This window comes from Brienomyrus brachyistius, chromosome 17 (genome assembly GCF_023856365.1).
Source record: "Brienomyrus brachyistius isolate T26 chromosome 17, BBRACH_0.4, whole genome shotgun sequence".
Taxonomy (NCBI): Eukaryota; Metazoa; Chordata; class Actinopteri; order Osteoglossiformes; family Mormyridae; genus Brienomyrus; species Brienomyrus brachyistius.
The window spans coordinates 185968-207944 of record NC_064549.1 but is presented as its reverse complement, the minus strand read 5'-3'; the positions used below and the strand labels follow the sequence as shown (position 1 = coordinate 207944).

The following is a 21977-nucleotide window of genomic DNA, read 5'->3' as shown; positions in this document are numbered from 1 at the left end:
TTTCAAAATAGAATCAGCATGTTCTCAGCCACTTTAAAACCAAATAATTTCTGTTAACTCTTAATAAGCCCCAGTGTGTAAAGTGAACACAGGTTCTGCCCCCCCCATAAAAGGTTATCCGTTTGACTGGACATTGTAAGAAAAAATTAGTCTGATGAACAGGCACAAAAATTATAAATTGACTGTATGTCAGGTCAAAAATGGGGGTGGGGGAGAAATGGGAATGGATGCCCCCAGTAAACAGCGCTACAGAAATGGGATTATATAAACGAGGAATGCAATCCAGAGCGACAGAGTGGGGCGTACAAGGTGTGGATGGGAGCATCTAAAAGACAGCTGGAGAGAGGTGTCAGGTAGGGAGCTTCAGATAGGAGTCTACAAACACGATATTTCACTGCCAAAAACATATACACAGTGTATCAGTGCACACTGCAATAGACAGTATTAACGGAGGTAATAGTAGAGCATAGAAATAGTATAAGGAGTAGAAGGAGCAGGCAAATACAGTTGGTATGAGATCTTCTTTGGGCTGTGATACAACTCGCTACAACAAAGACATTAATGAAATACCATGTAACAAATTCAAGGGAAGCATCTGCATGTGCCTCATGACATCTTCTCCTAAGAATGGCAACCAGTCTCTCTAAAATATCAGTGCAGTTGAGCAGCTATCGGACACATTACAATAGATACTTTCAGAGCCTTTGACAGTGTAAAAACGTATCGGTTATACAACACAATGGGTAAACGGGCATTTAAATATAGCAGGTTTAAAATGACAGTTATTCGTATCAGTCATAAACAAAACGAAACATTACGCAACATCAGTTATTTCTCCTCATGGTTTATGTGTGAAGGCTAACATAATATGAGGAATGCCATTATGTAACACCTGCCCGAAGCGAAACCTTGAGAAGCGTACATTGGTAGTACATCTTCAAACTTGAGGTCAAAGAGCAAAGAATGAGTCAAAGTACTTTGCAAAGAAAATACCGGAGTGTTTTGGTTTTTTCCCCTGAACACTAGGGGGCAGAAGAGAGGCAATGGGCAGGCTGGGAGAACAGATTGTGCGATAAGCAACATAGAACCTGCAGGCAACTTATGACACAGAAACCGCAGAGATGGTTCTAGAAGAAATGAAAGTGCTCAAAAGGATTCGGCACAGGGGCATTAACAACGATGCACAATGTAATCAATACATTTGTTTTCCAAATATATTTAGGTAATATTTAGTGTCCTTACAGAGTTTCTACTTGATACTCCAGCTTCCTCCACATCCTCCAGCTTCTCCCTGCATGGTCACTATCATACAGCATTGCACTGATCTTTGGAAAAACATCAGTCTATACCTTTCAAACATGGTGCCCCAGCTGTCTCTTACTTAGATTACTCAAAACTGTAAGTACTGTAACACTCAGACAACATGAAAGCATAATGCATACATGCTTCTCGCGCCTTCTAGCAGACCGAGGAAATCCCCGCAGTTTCCATGCTGCCATTTTTTTTTACATCCAGTGTAACTAATGAAACCCTAAAGAATTTCACAGAATGATCAGCGAAAATAATCATCTGTCAAGACACCGATTCCCAGGATTATAAATGAACTCCTACAATCAGTTAACCTCAACGAACATAATTTGTGTTGCGCACACTTCATAAAAATTTCAAACATCCAAAGCGATTTCGCTCCCATGGTGAGAAATGTGCATGCTCAAATCCTGACAATATAATTCTAACCCATTTTTTCACCGAAGATTTTCTCCTGGGGTTTTCAAAGTCGGACTAATTTTGTGCCGACTTACTTTCGCCATACCGACAAAAGCGTTTTTTGATGCGGTCGTTCAGTTTTCTACAGCAGTTCTGAGAAAGATTCTTGCATCCTATCATCCATCCATCCATCCATCCATCCTCGGCCGAACATCCTCGGATCCTATCATGTGCAGGGATATTGTGAACCTTTATGTGTCCTTAGGATGAAGGAAGTCCATGGGGTTACTGAAAACGATGGTGATAACTTGTCCACCTGCATCTTGTTCCTCGTGTGTGAATGTTTTTGGTGAACTCTGTTCTATTAACCTCAATTAATGGCTAAGAAATATGACTCCTGATTATTTTTCCCCCAACAAAATGGCAACATTATTAGTTTTTATATAGTTAGTTTTATTTTTGCTGTTATTTGAATCTATTAACCTTATATTAATGTTAATATAACATGTTTTCTTTTAAGCGCAATCATAAAAGCAAAGGAAAAAAACATTTGGCTACACAGATGTACAGCGCATGTTTATGTATATGACAAATTAAACTTGAAACTTGATTTCATATGAGAAGGGAAAATGTGCAACATTCATCATTTTTAAATTAGTTCAATTTCAATGGCCTGTGTTACATGATCCTGCCACATCCTGCCTGAGCCCTAAGGTCAACCCAGCAGGCCGCTGTCTGACCCTGGGTTCGAGGGCTTGTCCTTCTCAGATGCCGTACACAGTGTTCACCTTTGCGGTGTGGCTTCGTAAACGCAGAACAGGCCGCACAAAAAGACACAGGAGAATATATAAAGCCGCCCCCCCCCTCCCCTCCCCGGGAGAGACATGACCCACAGACCGATGGGCCTGAGAGGTGTCACGCAACGGCGCACATCAATTACCGCTCCCCCGAAATCCCATGGCTTTGTGCGGCCGCCGGACGGTCTTGTGGAAGATGATGGATTCCGAGCGATGCGGGGAAACAAAATCCGACGCTGGTCCAATTTGTGCAGCCTGGCGGACGATCAGCATGACCCGACACGTTTGACCATCGCGGCTCCCATTATTAGTGCCGCATATTCAGCACAGCGGTTGCCTGACATCCCGGGCCATATCTGCAGTGAGCCTCGCTGGGGATGAATTGGTGGCGCCCCCCCCCGGCCGCCATCTGACGACATTTGCTAAAGGTCACGTTGTTCAAGTACAGATGCTCACATTAACGATGACAGTCTTTAGGGCATGCTATCGGGGTGAGTATTAAACGGGGGAAGGCCGCAGCCCTGCAGATCTCCTTGCTAAACCAGCTGCCATCATCTTGCGTTTACTTTTATTTATTATTTATTTCATACAAACAAAAGCATAGGTGTGACAATTTACAATTAAACCATTTCGAAACAAAAAAGTTTCGCAAAAACTACTCCTAGTTGTACTGATTGATGTCCGTGGACCTCTTTTTAAGAACCAGCTTGAGTGCATCTTGGTCTAATTTTTGGGTGTTTATAATTCTGAACATCTATATGAGTGGATGGGGTCATGCTGAGCAAATTTGGCACTGACACATTAAGTCTTACATCATTTCGCTTTGCATTCTGGGAAAGACAAACAAATATGAGAAAAACCTCCAACAACTCCACCATTCCTTCAGCCGGCGACATGATTTAATGGCCCCCGCCCTCTCGCTTGTGGCTGTCAGTGGATGCCTGGACAGCAGGATGCTGACTATGATTTTCCCCCTGAGCAAGCAATTCCCGACCTCCATGCCAGTACGAAAGCTCAAGCCCGGCGGGGGCTCCTTGTTTTTAATGTGCAGTTTGGCCACACCCATGTGTCATCAGAGGCTACGTCTTCTGGGCTACCTTTTTAATGGAGAGTGCGCTGTTCCGACCGCGTAAGGTGACACATGGCCCTCCAAACGGCTTGGGGCCTAGCTATCTGTCACCGTCGGTCAAACGGCAAGCTAACGGTTCATTATTTAAACACACCGCGTATATAATAAAGGCTCACACACTGTACAGTAATGATAGCTCTAACCTGCAAAATGCATAATGATTATAATGATGGTATTCCATACTGGGGAAAGAGAATGATTTTTCTCTTTCGGTGTCCTTCATTATCGGCCTCTGTCTCAGGACCCTGGCAGCCTAGTCGGCTTGTTAGAGAGGGAAAGGGGGGTGGGGGTGGGGGGGCCGGAGCTACCAGGGCTGAGGGGAGCGGCTCTTCAGACGAAACGCTGACACTGCAGGCTACAGCCTCGCCAGCTGTGATCTTCCACTGATCAACGCGGGGATCGCATTTTCAGCCCTGATTTCTGCTCATTAAACAAATTAGATGTGAAGCCATTCATATTCTAAATGTTATGCGGAATAAAGCTCTTTTGACTTAAACATTCTTCATTCCCCTTTATGATACTGTGACTTGTTTCGGCTCAGGTTTTAAGGTCGGCTTCCCATGTGCCTGAAATAGGAGAGATTTTGCTGCATTTCTCCTATAATGAATGTTTGTGGCGTAGTAAAGATTTGTATCGGTGTTGCATGACTGGGGGGGGGTGGGGATTCACAAGGATTATCTTTGCATTGGAGAAATGAATTTCCCGTGTAAAGACAATGGGGCTCATTACGATGTTTTTGATTTCGCCGATTTCAAAGCATGACAGAATACACACCTCACAGTTACGAGGTGAAAGGTAATTGCATGTGTGTTGCTGTCAGTGCGATCCTTTGGTTTTACCACCATAATTTATTGCCATGTCTTACCAAAAAGAAAATTGTTATGTGATTAAAGAAAAAAACACAACAAGGGTATCGCGGTAAAAGAAACGCATCAAAAGCTATTAGTGATTTTTTTTCAGCGCCTTAATTGTATTCGATTTTGGGTCGAAGGTAAAATAGATAAGGCGAGTCGTCTGGGTCCTAACATTGTAATAGATGCAGACTATGGAGCGTGAAAACAGATCGGATGCCTGGCTCGGGTATAGTGGAATAATCAAGCCGGGGATACTGCAGAGACGAGTCTGCACCAGAAGTGCAAAGGGCTTGCAGATTGAACGGTCGCTGTAGGATTCTGCCACTCAAATCATCAGGACTGACAAGGTTTTAGATTTAGTCTTGTGGGTTAGTAGCTGTTAAGCCATTGGGCCAACAATATTTTGGGGCCGCGCGAAAGACATTCTGAGTCAGCCTCTACGTGCTTTTCACCTTGATTAAAGGTTTTACACCTTATCTGCCAAGACCGGCAGTCAATAGACGTCCCCAGACTTGCTAAGACCTGGGAAAACAGAACTAAAGCACCAGGTATATTAGCTATTAGCATAATTTTAAAATCTCATTTTAAAGGCAATATGTGCTGATAATAGTACATCAGGATCTATGGCAGTTTGCAAAGTAACCTGGGAAGACTTTAAAACTGAGCCCTGAGGGACGCCTATTGAGTGTTGAGATGTGCAGATAGTAGGAATCACAGCTTCTAGGATCACTATACTCTTCTCTCCAGCTCCCTCCCGTTGTGCTTAGAGCTTCAGTGACTGTCGTCACATATGTCACATACAGAGACATGTATAAGTGCCTATCAGGACGCCAGTGATATCAGCACAGCAGCTGCACTCCACGGAAGCCAAAGGGGAGGGTCTCACCACACGAATTATAATTATGTGTCAAATAATAAGAGATACTAGCAAGTTGCTTTTGAAGCATAGTATTGCCATCGTTGGCATAAGTTTCATTAATTCGTACTAAACAGCTATTGATATAATTTCCAGTTTTCGGGACATCGCTTTCGAGATTTCTGGCCCCATAAACCACGCAGCCGATGGCTGAACCAAAGGAGTTCATAACCCGTTAAAATGAGATTTTGTATCCCGCAAAAACACATCCAGATATCAGTAATTGAACTGAGTAATTGTATTGTCTCGCGGCTGCAGCTTTTCATCACGACGACGGGCCGCGTTGTGTTCCGATCACCGTAGAGGATTAAGGATTTTCATGAGACAAACAAAAAATAAGCAGCTTTTTTTTTTTTTTTCTTTTACGAAAGGAACCGGGTCCTGGAGAAAGAATCATCCATTTATAACGGTCCGATGCCAGACCGCATGTCGTTTTACATTCGTTTCATCTTTGTGCCCAAACCGAGCTTATCAAAGCAGCCGATCCAGGATAGAGGTGGGGTGTAGAGAATGATGGGTGGGGGGGCAGAGTGTGACTCAGCGGGTCACGAGTCTGCGTCCATGTTCGGGAGGTTGTCAGTTCAAATCTCAAGGACGGTAGAGCGATTTCACTACTCAACTTGCTCCAAGGATTGTCGGAACCCGGCTTTTGTCCCTTTGGATAAAAGCATCTACTAAATGTTATGCGTGGATGAAAAACCAGGATCCACTCATCAAAGGGAATCCGACTACCACCCCAGAGTATTATTCTTCATAATCTGCTTCCTTCACCATTTTTGCACCCCCCCCAAAAAAAAAGGTTCATTTTAGCTAATCTCACCCCATGTTAGGGAACTGAGTTTTCAGCACATGCTATATTATCATGACAGCAGACTGACAGAGTTGCAAGCGATAGCGAGCGGACCAGCGTAACACTACACCCCGGCACATTCTGTTCACCTCCCATGCTCCCTGCACGCTTAGTGCCAAGGCTAATTCCACAGAAGGGTGAAAACCTAACAGGCTGGCTTGTATCGGCAAGCTCACAGAGGTTTGTTTGTTCTGGGGGGGTGGGGGGGGGGGGTGTTCTTACGCCTGTCCCCGATCCTTCAGGACAGATTTGCGGCGACAGCATCATCGAGGATGACGCAGCACGCCGAGATGGGAATCCACGCATCTTCCCCCTGCGACAACATGCAGGCCGAGATCCATAACACTGTCACGTCACTTTTAGTAGGAGGTGTCACTGGGCACAGTGATCCATTCTGTTCAGACATGCAGGTTTGTTTTTTTTCCAAATTCCCAAAAAAATAAATGCATTAAAAAGGATTTGATAGCAATTTGCAGCAGAGTATAATAGCTAAATACTAAAGGAAAAAAAAATTATACAAAATATTCTAGTGTGGTATACGTTCAATGACTTAGACCTCATCAGAACTGTTTGGACGCGTGATTAGATTTTTTCGGGTGCCAAACAAAGAGAACATCATCCAGGCCATTTGTAACCATTTAGGTTTGTAAACAATCACAGAGGGCCTCCAGAGAATAGCAATTGTTGCAGACAAGCTATTTGTTAGCCGGTTGGAGGACGGCCGCTCGCTATTAGATCTTTGTTCAGTTTGAATCGACACGTTGCTGACCACGTCCTCAGACAAAGAGCTTGTACACTGCGTCTGGCTCAGCTTTTGTTGGAAACATCTCTCTACGACTCCATCCGGCAGGGTTCCTCAGGGCCAGAGCGTTGAGGATTCACAAGGGCAGTGCCTCGTAATTCTTGACGGGGGGGGGGGGGGGGGGGGAACCAGGAGCCAGATTCAACGGATTCTGCTAATAGGCTTGATCAGTTTGGTCCCCGGCCAAAGCTATTCTCCACCTCAATCACATTCTAAGAAGACTGCCATCATGGGCCGGGGAAATTGAGATCAGGCCAACGTGTTACACGCCATGATCACTAAAGCATCTGTGAAGGTGGATGTTGGTGTGGTGGTTGTCAATACTTAGCTGCTGGAAAATGTCTACGTAATGGCAGCTCGGGGGTGTTCTACAGTGCTTCACAAGAACATAGAATATTATCATACACTATATTACAGGAAGACTCTGCTACACTAGTACTGGACTGAAAAACATCCAACATATTTTATAGCATCACAAACAAGGTAAATGTTTTATTTGTAAGATAAACACGTACATTGTACATGACGCTATAAATGACAGTGATTCCCCATTTACCGCATTCTCAGTATGACTAACCAGCAGTACTCAAACAGACAGAGTTTGTCATAGCAATCTGTTGCCAAATCCATGGGCTTTGAGCAGAAGCCAACCAAGAAAGGACCTTTCACTCGTAAAATCGGCTGCCATAATACATAATGTTCCTTATCTTCAAGCAACCGAAAGACCTGAGAACCCTTTAATTACAAATTACTGTCAGCCTCCAACTAATTGTAACGATCAACCATAATGAATAGTGTTTTGATTTAGAAAAATATGATGAACAGTTACTTTTCCCACAGTTAAGAACATGTTCGCTTTTGTTCCAAATTAAAGATTCGGATCATAAACTTTCGGTCACACACCAAGAAGATGCATACATCTGAAGGCATCCCATGCGTAATAAGAAATACTATCATTTTAGAATAATTATTTTGTAAAATTAATTATTTCTACACTATAATTATATATACAGCTTAAAAACTATACTTAGAGACAATTACAGCATTTCACATCTGCCATCTAATTGTGAAGCTGGTGAAATACTTCCTCCACTAATTTACAGTTTGCGATAAATCATAAATGTATTCAGAGTGAAAGTAATACCAACAGATACACAAGGTAAGCTAAGCTGAGCAACATCACAGACCATCTCATCAAAGGGCAGCATATCTAAGCACAGCATCTAAGCATCTCAGTCAATCATCATTATCACAGTCCTTCATGTGACACCCGTATTTAATGTATGGCCAGACAAGCACTCTAGTGCATTACTAATTAGTCACCTTAAATCACCATCAAGCTGAATAACAATCAACACCTGCTTGCGCGTGTTCTTTATGTCAACTTCTTTAAACCTTCAAAAAAATAACAAAAAACAACAAATTCAAAGACATTTAAGTAACGGTTTAACGTATGATGTGACGAATTCATTTTGACACAAAAAATATACGAAATAACTTTTAAAATCACTATCTAAATCATTTTACATGAATTTCCATAGTTCCCCTCGTACTTGCATCTATTATATCCATGATAAATGGATTCTGTAATATCTTCGACTATATTCGAACATCAGCATCGCCTGCCGCCGTCTACGAAGCCTTCGCCACCTGAGAAACATGTCAAGCATGTTATTGGAGTGGAAACCGGAGCGCAATGTGAGCGTCACGCAAATGTGAACGCTAATAAAGAATTAAACCAGCACGCATTGCATTGGATGTTAAATATTACTCGCTGAATGAGTCGTCAAAATTGAAATTTATTCAGACGGCAACAACGCAACTTTAATTGCACGAAAGGAACACAGTTACTGGCACTTTGAACGTTCAATTTAAATGTATTTCTCCCCCCCCCCCCCCCAAACATTTTATATATTCAGGAAATAGAGAGCTCTTTCAGCGTGATATGAGGGTCGTGATTGTGCGTCTGGTCCCTTTTTTAACGCTCTCGGACTCCGGTGTGCCGCCAGCGACAGGTCCAGGCGGTGCCCCACAAAGTTCACGGACTCGATGATTGCAGGCTGGAAGCAGAGGGGGCAGGCAGACGCGCATTTATAGCGAACGCTGTTGTGAAAGTGCGGGGATCGGACAAAAGGGAGAGCGTGGCCGGCGAGACTCTGGGGTGACAAATTATCGCGTCGCCTAAACACGGCGTCGGAATCACGGGGTGTGAAAGAACATTTTATTCCAGCGATTTATACAGCATCGCTCATGCTCAAGGTTGGCTGAACCCTCGCATCTCTTCGTTATAATGCGGACGACTTGTGTTTCAGAGAGGTGATCTACACCTTAAACATCAATTTGGCTGCACAACTCGGGGCACCAAAATTACTGCTCAGGGATAAAGACATCTGGGAATCTTGTAGTTCCTGCCTCTGCATGTGTGACATCCTCGGGCTCCATCATCAGAGAATCCAACCTGGTACTTTGTAACCAGTCCATTCTGACCAGAGACAGACCAGATACGAGCCTCTTCTATGTAACAGTTACATTTAGTAATTTGACAGAAGCTTTCCATCCAAAGCAAGGCACAATTTACAAAGTAGGGTCAGCTAGTCCTGGAGCAATTGGGGCTTAAGGATCTTGCTCAAGGGAGACATCACTCTGCCAGCCATGGGGATTGAACCAAAGACCTTCCGATGATGGGCATGGAATCCTAACCTGCTGAGTCACGCACCGCTCCCCATGAACCACAACCAATATAGTTATTATTATTACTATAATTATTAAAGCAGCATAAAGCAAGCACAGTGAATCAGGAGAGTGCACCAGTTAGCTTATTTTATGTTGTTTTTCATTTTATGTTTCTGCTATGGTATACCAAAATAAAATCCACAAAAGGGACTGAGAAAAAAACTCCAAAATCCATGTCTGTATCTCACAACCCTGTCCCATTGGCTCCACAACATTTGACTGACCAACAAAAGACCATCAGTCGCTATTGAAAATCAGGAAAACTATTGAAAATACATATGTTTAAAATGTTTTTTTTACCCAAATAATGACAAATTGGTAGGAAAATGTGTCTGCCTGATTTGGCCGGCGTCCTCTTTGGGATTTGCTGGACGATGTGGCATTTCGGGTATTTTCATATGGGCCGTGCTCAGTTCGCCATCGTTCGCTGATAATTGTTTTCTCTCGTGCATGAAACAGTTGGTCTGAGAGCCGTTGACTCATTAACAGGATCCGAATCCCAGGCTGATTTGATTCCTTCAAATGCTGTATAGCGCGTATTGGTGACATTTCACAAGACGTTATGAGATGGTCAGATGGTCCGGATGACCTTCTCTGACTGGTAAAACGTACATTGAAGAAGGACAGGCATAAATATATGTCAGATATTGATTGGCCTACTTTCTGGGGGGGGGGGGGGGTTAAAATAGGACTGGGGAAGACTTTTGGAGCTTTAATTAGCTTTGCAATGATGATTATTCACATTTATTGAACAGATACTTTTAACGTCTTTTTTTAAGTGACATGCACCTGAGGGAAACAGGGTCAGACAGATTATGGAGATTAAGATTAATTTACTAGCCCTGGGATTTAAACTATCAACCTTCCAAAGACAACCACAGCACCCTAACAAACTGAGCCACTCACTGCTCCCGTCACCTGACCTGAGACAGACAGATTACCATAAGCGTAATCGCCTGCCCCGCCCTTGCATCTACCCAGAAGCACGACGGAGTGCATTGATTGGTTCTCTCCTCGCTAAGTACCAACCCCTTTGCAGCAGATGTCCAATCAGAACAATCTGTCTGAGTTTACACTGTAAACTCTATGCCCTGTCTCCCTAATGGACACTATCCGAAGTAAAAAAACAGGACAGTTTTGGCAGACCGTGCCCACTGTTTGAAAATCACGAATAACAAATACTGGGCAATGTGAAAAACAAATACTCAGGAATGAGTCAACATCATGACTCTGGCTGAACAAAATGATGATATTTATAAGCCAGTAGCTTTTTTGCTTCTGGCCTATGATGTAAAGCGTTTATTCTGGACTCTGGAAGCTATATTAGCCTTGGTCTGTGCCTCGTCGGTTGGGAGTTGAATGGTCCTTTCAGGAACCAGGGCCGCAAAACTGTCCAAAACATCGCACGGCGCTGTTCCTGAACTGCTGTCCTCGATTAGCACCAGCTCTGCACACAGTACACAGTGTCCTGGGCACCTTCCCTGAGTCGTGTTAAAAGTGAGTCCTCCTTGACGCCCGTCTGACATTGGGCTGACGTAATGGTGACATTATTGTCTCTGACTTGCCTGCTTATTTTTAAAGGAGGAGGCAATTTCTGGGCAGAAGGACCTGCTCAGGGTGATCTCAGGCAGTAGTCGTCCATGGCTGTGGAGTCTGTATTTCCTGCTGGCCAAAAACCACCACCCACTGCGCCCCCAGGCCCCCGCCCTACTCCTTGCAGCCCCAGGCATTTCATGTACAGCCCATCCCCCCGAGACTTGCTCTGCCTCCGGACGCAATGGTGACATCGAACTCCCTGACCTACTTGCGGCGCTGGCGAGGTTGAGCCACGTTAGTGGCTAAGAGGTCCCTGACCGCCTTGCTCTTTTGGCGCATTTCCACACGACTAGACAGTTTCTCACCACAAATACAAACAGTGCCCCTCCTATCCGTCCAGATTCCTGTAAACAGCCTACTGCATTAGCCAAGCGCTTACTGACAGAGAGGAACTTTTTCCTAGAGCCTCCTAGAATCTCTCTCCAGTGTATAGGATCTCTCTCCAGTGGATAGGATCTCCCTCCGGTGGATAGGATCTCCCTCCGGTGTATCGTATCACCCTCCAGTGGATAGGATCTCTCTCCAGTGGGTAGGGTCTCCCTCCAGTGGATAGGATCTCTCACTGGTGGGCAGGATCTCCCTCTAGTGGGTAGAATCTCTCTCCGGTGGGCAGGATCTCAATGTGGTTGGTAGGATCTCACTCCAGTGGATAGGATCATTTGAATAAAAAAGGGACTCTGCTTCTCCATTCAAGTCTTTACATGTGCGTGAGTTTGCATGTGCAGAGCTTGCATTCAAGAGCACAAAATCTAAAGTTTCAATTATTAGATGAATTATTAGATTTCAGAATTGAGCAGGATAAAGAAAAAGTGAATGTGGTTTGTGGTATTGCTATTAATTTGGTCAGCAAAGTGCTGTCTCCCCTAATGCTCTAGAGATCTCCCCACTACCTCCTCCGTCTTTTGAAAAAGTCCCATAACGAATAAACTGTCCTGGGCTCCCATGAATCTGCCTCCCCCCACATGCCTGTAGCCGTGATTTAAGACCTTTGTCATTCCAATGGCCTTCTTTGACACCTTTGTGCCTCCGGGGGGCACCTGAGCCAAAGGCTGCTCCGCGAAGCCCTCGTCCACACAAATCAGATTGCCTCTGGAAGCAAGTGCAGCGATGGATTAGGAGAACAAGTAGCTGGATCATTCCCTGAGAAACGGCATATACCATCAGAAAAATAGGGGCCTCCTTTTTTATTATTCTCAGAGATGATGGGGGGGCAGGTGTCCAAACCAGGCTACGTGATTCAGCAATGTCAGACACATCTCTCTCGCTCGCTCGTTCACTCACTCCCTCTCTGCCTGTCTTACTTTCTCACTCCCTGCCTGCTTCCCCAGCTGTCATCCCCACTCCGAGCGTTAGTGGTATGTGCCATTAGCCAGCCTGTCTCTATAAGGGGGAGGGCGGGCTCTGTCACAGCTAAAAGGCTACTTTAGTCCCGTGTAAACACATTCACAGATGTCTCGCCACGCTCGGGGTCCTACTCTCCCGCTCAGGTGCGGCAGCTAGCAGCTCCGAGAGGGTCGGCAGACAGAAAGAGGTGGAGGATCGGAAGGGGGGGGGGGACGGCTTGCGATCAGCATCCCTCCCCGACATACCCGTCCAGGTGTCCACACGCGGTATTCCCTGCGCTCGTGCGCGACCACGACGAGGCAAGAGGGAGCAGTAAACCCACCAAGGATTTTCTGTTTCTCCTTTTTTTTTCCCCCTGCGGAAGTCAGTGACCACAGAAGGATAAAATAAAGGGATGCATTGAATTCAGCCTCGGGCTCAGCAAAAAAAAAGAGGGGGGGAGAAAGGGGGAAAAAAAAGAGAGCGATGAACCAAGCGGAGGCAAGACGGGATTTCGGAATTGAATGGGAGCCCGTGTGTGGCGTGTAGTGGGAATAGCAGCCCATGTGAAGTCTGCAAGAGAAGGTAAAAAGAATTTTAAAGATGCTTGATTATTTCTTATTCGTCTTCCTGAGCCTGTAACTGTACATGTGAATATGTTAATGACAAGGGACCGGCATTCATGTAGTGTGCAGATAAAAATCTGAACTGCGGGAAGACACTGTGATCTCTGCCTCCCCCCTGCCCGACCCCCCCACCCCCCTCACCCCGGCTTCCTCTGAGTTACAGCTTTGTTTGCGTGCTGGATAATCATCTGATCCATAATTAAGAATTTTAATGTATGCGAGAGTATGGGAAAGTGCTTCGACTGGACTGCAGCTGACGCTGCTCCCAGCCAGGGCTGCTGCATATAGACAGGGTTGTGTTGTTAGCTGTTTGCGGTGCTGAAAAGACTGTTCGCAGAAAGCAAGACCCTTGGTTTCCCTGCTACTTCTTTGTGTGTGTGTGTGTGTGTGTGTGTGACAGAGGTTGAGAGGAGCAGCAGCAGAGAGGTACACACTTGCATTCTGCATTCTCTGACGTACATCCGCCGCTCGCAAATGGAACGGACCCTAGAAAGGCGAGAGTGCTGGCCGGAACTGGAATACAAGTCACCCTCTTGACATGGGGAGGGAATGAAAAAGTTTGCTTCCAGGGGCCAAATGGGCCGGGAGGGTGGGGAGTGGTGGGGGTTGGTGGTTTAGGGCTGAGAAAAGCATGGCTAACGTTTTGGAAGGGCCTTCGAAGTGTCTGCGGAGCCCTCAGGCTGGCGTAGGGAGTGATGCCCAGTGATGCTCCTCGGAGAAGCACAGCTGGATGTCAGCTGAGTTACCTCATCCGATTTGGCTCCGCCGCTCTACGCTCCCAGTAGGGTTAACGTAACACATCCCGTCTTGCTGACCCAAAGAGGAGGAACCGCCAAGCGTGGGAGAGAAGGGGCCCCAGCGGACGGTGCGTAATGAGGAAAGGTCCACTCGGGCTGCTCTCACTGGTTAATAAGCCCATGACAACAATTAGCAAATTGGACAGTGCCATTGGTACAGAAGTGTTTTGTATCGCCGTGAGGCATGAGCCTCGCTTGGCAGGGAAGCTACATGCATAAACCATTACCCATAAACCATCACAACCCCCAATACCCCCCCTCCCCCACAGGGCAGCTTTCAAACCTATTAGTGAACCTCCAGCTTGGAGAAGGCATGTGCCCCTTTCCCGGGCTCGTGGGGTTATCACACCGTGTAGAGACACGCAAAATACTCTGGGTTTCGCTGGCAATGGTAGTAGCCATTAGCCCCCCTCTAGAGATTGCTTGTGTCCAACAGGCAGTCAGGAGAGACCGAGCACGTATCGGAGCCATGAAAACTCAAGAAGCGCATCCCTCGCCAGAGGCACGACTGGTTAGCTCGGCCCAACTGTTTACATTCTCCCGCCAGCGATTATACCCCGTGGATCCCAGCCCAATCTCTCCCCTCTGTCCTTATTGCGGACCCAGGCCAACGCAAAGAGGCTCTGGAGCAGCTGATAAAGCAGTCACGCATAGCTCGTACGCACACAGCATCGATCCCAGGGCTGAGATCTGCACTTTTCAGCAGCAGTCCCTGATACGATGCTATTTTTCTCAGGCCGTCCTGGAGTGCGATTCACCAGCTGCGGTGTTTTTCCGGGACCTCTGGCGTCCTCGGGGCTGAGATCATATTTAGCACGCTACGTCAGCAAGTAGCAATGTCGGACACAGTGTCCGGGCGGGGGGGGGGGGGGGCGGGGGGGTTCGCTCACAACCTGAAGCGTCCAGTTAAGGCTCACAGGAATACCATGACTCTGATGCGGGGGACATAACTCTGCCCCCTTCAACCCCAAGCATGACTTTGACCATCAGGGTAGTGCTTATTTACCAATTGTCATGCATGTTTTGCTCTGTGGCAATAAAGCAATAAAAAAAACACAGAAAGATAGAAAGGCGACAGCTGGGATGGTTCCTGTTGTCATTCATGTTCAGAGGTCATGGAAACTGAACCAGGAAAGGGATCAGAGATTTAATTCCATGAAATTGTGACGTTTCGACATGGATCCCGATTGCTATCACCTGCTGTTGGTGGGGGGGTAGGGGGGGGGGCGATTAAGGAGACAGGAAGGAGTGGGATCAGGAATAGGGGGTGGTCTGATTCAGGGACGATTCTAGGATTTTTTTTTAAGATGGGGGGGCCATAATTCATACACAGAGGCCAACCTTGTCATTAGCCAAAGATGTTTTGGATTGATAAGTGATAGAGGATTAGGCACTCCGGGTGTCAGCCAGCTTTCAGCAGGACCAGTGCCCCTGTGGCCCCAGCGCTGTGTAGACCCCCCCTCTGCACGATGCTCTTTCCCAGTCAGCCCATTACATCCCATCAGCTCTGTCAGGGCAGGACGAGCATGGCGCGTCACGCCGCTCCCGTTAGCACTGTCGTTTGTGTCACTGGTAGCTCCCCAGTCTGGGCCAGAGAGCGGCTCTTTTGTCCGGGGGTCTCTCGCGGCATGAATATAAACAAGGCGACTGTTTGCAGGGAGGGGCCCCGCCGTCGCTGGCCTTCCTTTGTGCCATGCTGTTCATTCATCACGGCCCCCGCTAAGGGTCACGCTCTGCCGCTGAGCCACTGATATCCAATGTTAGTGTCTGGGGGGCTGCACTAGCTTCCCGGCAAACCTTAAACTCGTTGTAATAGTAGCCGCTGTAATAATCATTACAGGCTTTCCGTGACTCTCTTTGGGGGTCTGGGACTTTAGGATGAGCAGAGGAGTCTAACTCACCCCCCAGGGATAGCATCTGCTCCCTGAGATCTCAGTTCACAAGCTCCCCGGCTTACTTCCAGGCTCAATTAGCCCACCAAATGGCACCCTTCTGCATAGAGCCCATGTTTCACATCCCAGGAGCTCCGCATCTCAGATGGATCTGGCCTGTAGCACCTGCGACCAAATATAAGGCAGCAAGAAGTAAGAAATAAACAAAGAGAGTAAAGTATGCGGCCTTCAGCACGTACTTCCATTGTGTTAATAGCCTCAGGCCTTTTTTGCGGTGGGGGTGGGGGGGTAATCTCATTATGCTGATTTTATTTCATGCTTTTTATATGCCCCAGGGGGTGTAGTCGTCCAGGGAGGAGTGCTACGCAGCTGGCTGGGGGTGTCGTGCGCATTTCTGTCCAACGCACTCCACCTGCTTTCACTGCCCTCGGGGGAACAGAAGGCGGCTGGAGGGCGTAGGTGCCCGTAAGCGTCCTTAAGTCGCCCTCAGGAGGAGGTTCAGCCACCCATGAGGGGGGCAATTAACCCAGCCCCCCTGTCCCTTGTGCCACCCCCTCCACTCTGGTCGAGCGTCATTGTCATTGTCACCAGAGGACTGCTTGCCACTTTGTCTCCGGTGACAATCTCAGGACGTGACTCTCGAGGAGACAGTGATGAGAGGATACTGACCGACCAGCCGCACCGAGGCCATGTTTGACTAAAGGTGCCGTCTTCAGAGCTTCGTCGTGGTTTTCCATCATCTTCCTCAGATACCTCCACCTGGTACTGCTTCTCCAAAAACTGCCGTGCTCTTTTCCACCTCTTTCCCCATCAGATATTGGATCCTTCATCAAAGTGTCACGCAGTTCCCGGAAAGACGGTAGTTGTCATGTAGATTAACATACGGAGGGCACCGGAAAATGTCTACCTGCAATCAAAGGAGGTTCCTCCAACCGGGATCAGAGTTCCTCTCCTGCCCTCAAGTGAGGTCCCGTCTGTGTAATGACTTCTGTGCAGGAAGCTGAGGCTTTTTAATCCAGTCTGTGGGGAGCTGGAATGAGCTCTAAAATCCATATGCAGGTGGGGATGTGGAGGACAGAGAGTATAGGCGTGAGAGACAAAGATGGCTCGCTTACCTGTGTCACATGGGCCGGCCGACACGGAACCTTCTGGTAACCTCTGCTAGCCGGCGTCGGCCCTGCATTCATTTGCAGGGGTATTAGTTTGATTTTCTGCTTGGAGACGAGAGCCCTTTAACCAACAGTCATTAGCTATGAATTGTCCCCAGAAGTGCTCATAAATTAACCCTACACACAGTCCATGGTCATGGTGAATAATCCTCCCCTGATGGGTGAAATACTTGTTAATTACAACCTTTTGATCGCACACAAAATGGAAATAATATGATACAGAACTCATCGTGATCTTCACAAACACGTAAATGCCTGTGGGATTTCCCTGTCATCAAACCACTTATAGGGTAAATATCAGAAAGTGCATTTTGTAGGAAAAAGAAAATGTTCAAAAAAATCTCCAAAAGCTCCTGTGGCCTCCTCATCAGACGCCTGATCCCATGCAGGAATCATGAGGAGGAAGAGTAGAATGTAACATGGTTCTGACCTAAAAACAGTACAGGCACCCCTCCGCGAATCACATTCTGCTTAAAGCTCATCTCGCAGTGTACCAGCCACACAGGAACAGCACCCCCTATTGGAGACAATAAGTGGCTGTCATACCACATGTCCATTCTCTCTAGTCTGAAGCTGAAGTGGTACTGTGTGGTCTGTACCAACCTCATTATTTCTATAATATTTTATTATGTCTGAAATGTACTCATTAGCCAAATGACTTTTGTTTAATCCATTGGGCATTTAAGCTAAGTGAATATATTTGTGTATAAACACACCGAACCACACATGCTAAATATATGTATCATTTATTATACTTTTTCCGGCACAGTATTCCATATTTTGGTGGGGGATTCTAGCTGGAGTGATGTGAGGTCATTCGTTCTCCCAGGCTATGACTGACAGGCACTGGTTAGACTTCAAAGCAGGGGAGGGAGATACACTTAATTCAGGAACTGCAACTCGTCTGTACTCCTTTAACCGTGAACACCGCCGAGCGCAGAGTGCCTGCATCCATCTCTCGCCCTGTCGTTCCGCCCGGGGATTAGACTCTTCCTACTTTTCCTGTGCAGCAGGTCTTATCATTTGCCAGTGTTTGATGCCACGTGCCTTTGTCAGTGTAGCCGCAAGATGCTATCAGCGGCTGCCGTCAAACACAAGGAAATTCGCCCCATATACGGGTCACTGTCAAAAGTGAGGCTTTCTCTCCACACTGCAGGGTAACTGCCAACCTCTTTCCCAGAATGCTTTGCAGCACCGTCCAGGCCAAACGGCCATTTCATTAACTCCCGCCTTTCTTCACCGTGACTCATCAAGCTAACCCCCCCCCCCCCAACTATCACTGTAATTTTAATTAATTTTACAGGCCGCTGTCGTGGAGAAGAGCGTAAGACGAGGAAGGTAGTTCCTCTAATTAGTCGCAGAGAAGCACAGGCTCTTATCTCAGGGAGGATCAAAGGCGCCGGCCCACATGAGTCGGTGTGAAGGCTGTGTGGCCCTGAACACCCAGGGCTACGTCACCCACCTTCCTGCTTCCCCCAGCCTGAGGGCATGGGGTGCAGATCCCTTTGCTTGTTGCGAGGGGAGCAAGGTAGCATCACATTGGGCTTGAAGACCACCATGCCTCTGGTATGAGCTGAGAAAAAAAATGATGATTACTATTATTTATCTAAACAAGCTAACGTAATGCCTCGCAGTGAATCAGGAGAGTGAATCAGTTCTCATGTCTTGCTTTTCAGTTAGTGTTTCTGGCATGACGTACCAAAACAAAATTCATGAACGAGAAAAGAAGCGCCAAAATTTTGGAAGGAACTCTTACGATCCATCGCACAGACCCTCGGTTTCTTCCTGTGTCCACTTCCACCGTCAAGTAAAGGCATCATCATGGTGATGGTCACGATGATGATGGCGATGGCGGTGGATATTGTTTGGGGTGATTTGATCCCTTTCGTTTGATATTGTTGTTGTTGTTGTTGACGCAGCGGCTCAGTGGGCAGTGCCGTTGCCTCACGCCTCCAGTTGTGGGCTTGAATCCCACATCTGCCCTGTGTGTGTGGAGTTCTCCCTGCATCTCCCTCACTCGTGTGTTTCCTTTGGGTTCTGCAGTTTCTGCAAAGATGAGCAGTTGGGTGAATTTGCGTTCCTAAATTGCCTGTAGTGTGTTTGCCCCACATCCCGGCCCAGGGTGTGCCCCAGCCATCTGCCCTCTGTTGCCTGGGATTGGCTCCAGACCCCCTGTGTCCCTGTCTGCCATAAGTGGTTAGAAGAGGGCTAAGAGAACCATTTAAGAGAACCAGACTTCCATAGCTACGGCACTCCAGCTTGGCTCGCCTGTTGTCATCCAGGCACGACACTCCCTGCGTACATAGCGACCTATTTTAACAGCCTCCATATTTGCGCGTCTGGGTCTGCCACGCCGCAGGAAATGCGGCCCGTCCTCAATGCAGGATTCGTGTCGGACGTCAAACGAGATAACGACAGAGCCGACTGCTGTCATAGATTCTGCGATGCTTTTCCCCAGGCGTTAATTAACGGTGGAAGTGAACGCTGTGCAGCTAGTCTGAAATCACCACCGCAGAACCCCAATGGCGGAGCTGTCTGACTATAAACGAGGCATGGGTATGGTCAGGCTGGAACACGAGAAAGGGCTTGAGTCGGGGAGCCTAAATGTATCCAGCACATGGAGATTTGGCTACGAGTTTCCCGCTGTGACGGCCGGCATGAAATTTTGAAGGCGAACTTCGACACTCCGCCAGGGACCAGGGCGGCTCTATCATCGGGCTGTAGCTGTCGTCCATCTCGCGCCGTTCTGTAACGTGACAGGGTGAGATAGAACCGGACGTCAACACCTTATCGTCAAAGCAGCACACGTCCCGCTCACAGGGTGAATTGAGGCCTTCCCTCACATTCGGAATGCTGACCATGTCGCTAAGGAAAAGGGCATTCCTTGGGATCGCTGTGTGTTCTGGTGGAGCGTCTCCAGTCAACAGCGCGAGCACTACATCATTATCGCGCTCGGACTGACGACGGCGAGATGGCAGGGCCCCTGCGCTCATTAAAAAAGAAACCTGTCTACCGCCTAGACATCACCTCGCTTTGCCTTCCAAATCCATCATCGGCATGTCCTCCTCGAAACACTGTTACGGTGCAGGAGACGCCCAGGGGAACTTAAAGTTACCACAGCTGTCTCTCCGGAAAATCTCTGAGCTCTCTGTTACCTCTGCCCTCCCCTCCTGTGTGTGTAAATGAGGACAGGTGACACTCTCAGCGGTGACTCTAGGATTTTTTAAAGGTGCGGTATAAAAGGGGCCACAGTTCATACAGAAGGGATGACCTTATCATTAGCCAATGATATGTTTTGAATTTGTGAGTGACAGGGGCGGGGACACTTCGGTGACCAATCAGCTTTCAGCTGGGGCCAGTGCCCCTGGGCATTCTATAAGTAAAGATGCTAGCTGTTCAGCCCCTGATACACATTTTTCAGTGACTCGTTGCGTGTAAGAAACTAGCAAAGCCTTGCTTACTTTTACAGCTGCACGGTGAACTGCTACTGTAAAAAACTGCAGCACGGGTCGTACTCAAAAAAAGTGTTTTCTGGTGCAGTATAAACACAAGTCCGGTGCCGAGGTCTCACGCGTGAGTCAAAACGAGCGGGCGATCCTCGAACAGTCAAGCCATCAATCTGAGCAAACAATGCCGGCTGATTTACTCATTTCAAAGGTGTATCATCCAACAATGCAAGGACACTTTGATGTTGGCTTTCGAGGATGGTGGCAGGGAAGGGGGGGGGTGGCAGGAAGGGGAGTCATTTACACAATTGCACTTGCTTTCTCCTGAAACTCTTATCTCCCTCTGCCTGATGCTCACTCTTACCCGAGGTTCAGACAAAGTGATGGGTTGTGATTTAGGGTGCCGCACGCACACACACGTACGCGTGCGTGACGGAATTATTAAACTGTCACCTGCTGCAACATGATCACGGGGCTCCGTGTGCTGTGCGAGTCAGTGTAAAGGTTAGCGCCAGGTGTTACTGTAGCATTACAGCACATTTGCAATCGTACCTTTCTCTTATATGCGAATAGCAATAATTTAATGGAAAGATATTACGGCATAATAATACCAGCGCTGTCAAAATGGAAACCATTATAGATCAAGGCTTTGAGGAGCCACGTAGCCACATAGCATATGACAGGCGTCAAAACGCGTCTCTAGCAGTGACATGTGTAATATAGCATATATTTGACTCAACGCTTAAATAATTCGACACACCGGGAGAATATTCTGTTAGGTTTATGTGTGATGCCATTGAATGATTGCTATTAGGATTTCAGAAAATAATCATGTAGTTTCAATTATCAAGACTCATTAAACAAGTGATTGTTTAAATCATGCGTGCATTCAGACTTTGGAGAAGATATACAGTCATTAAATTAAACAGTAGCCATTAAAAAAACATAAGTCAATTGTGATATAAAATCTGGGACCTAGACACTAATATTTCTGTTACTGAATTACAGAGAATAAAGCTGCTTTCCTCTAAATTCCCAGCATTGCAAAACATAAATATGATGAGAAAAAAATTGATATTTAGCAATAGCAAAGTTTGCTGACAGACTCATTTCAGTGTTACAGAAGCAAAGTAAATTGAATTGCGAAGGATGTGGTTCGATGAAAAAGAAATAGGCAGTGCTATCGGCTAAATTGCTTAAATTATTGAATTTAGCGAGCACAGAATTAATAACCAGCAGAACTGTGAAGGGTGGTGAGAGACAAAGAAAGAGAGAGAGAGAGAAATACTAGGTGTCACCAGAGCACCTAAAGCCCAAAGTGAAGAACGGCTGCGTGTTAC

The 21977-nt window shown here is 46.8% G+C and overlaps 1 protein-coding gene across 3 annotated transcripts in view; it reads left to right on the top strand.

Annotated features, from left to right (window-relative positions):
• The first annotated feature begins 12787 nt into the window (after positions 1-12787).
• Positions 12788-21977, top strand: part of LOC125711437 (galactosylgalactosylxylosylprotein 3-beta-glucuronosyltransferase 1) — a 67970-nt gene continuing 58780 nt past the window's right edge. For all 3 annotated transcript variants that reach the window (XR_007383019.1, XM_048980325.1, XM_048980324.1), the window contains exon 1: positions 12788-13292. The gene's annotated coding sequence lies outside the window, so the exon portion shown is untranslated. The remainder of the gene's footprint in view (positions 13293-21977) is intronic.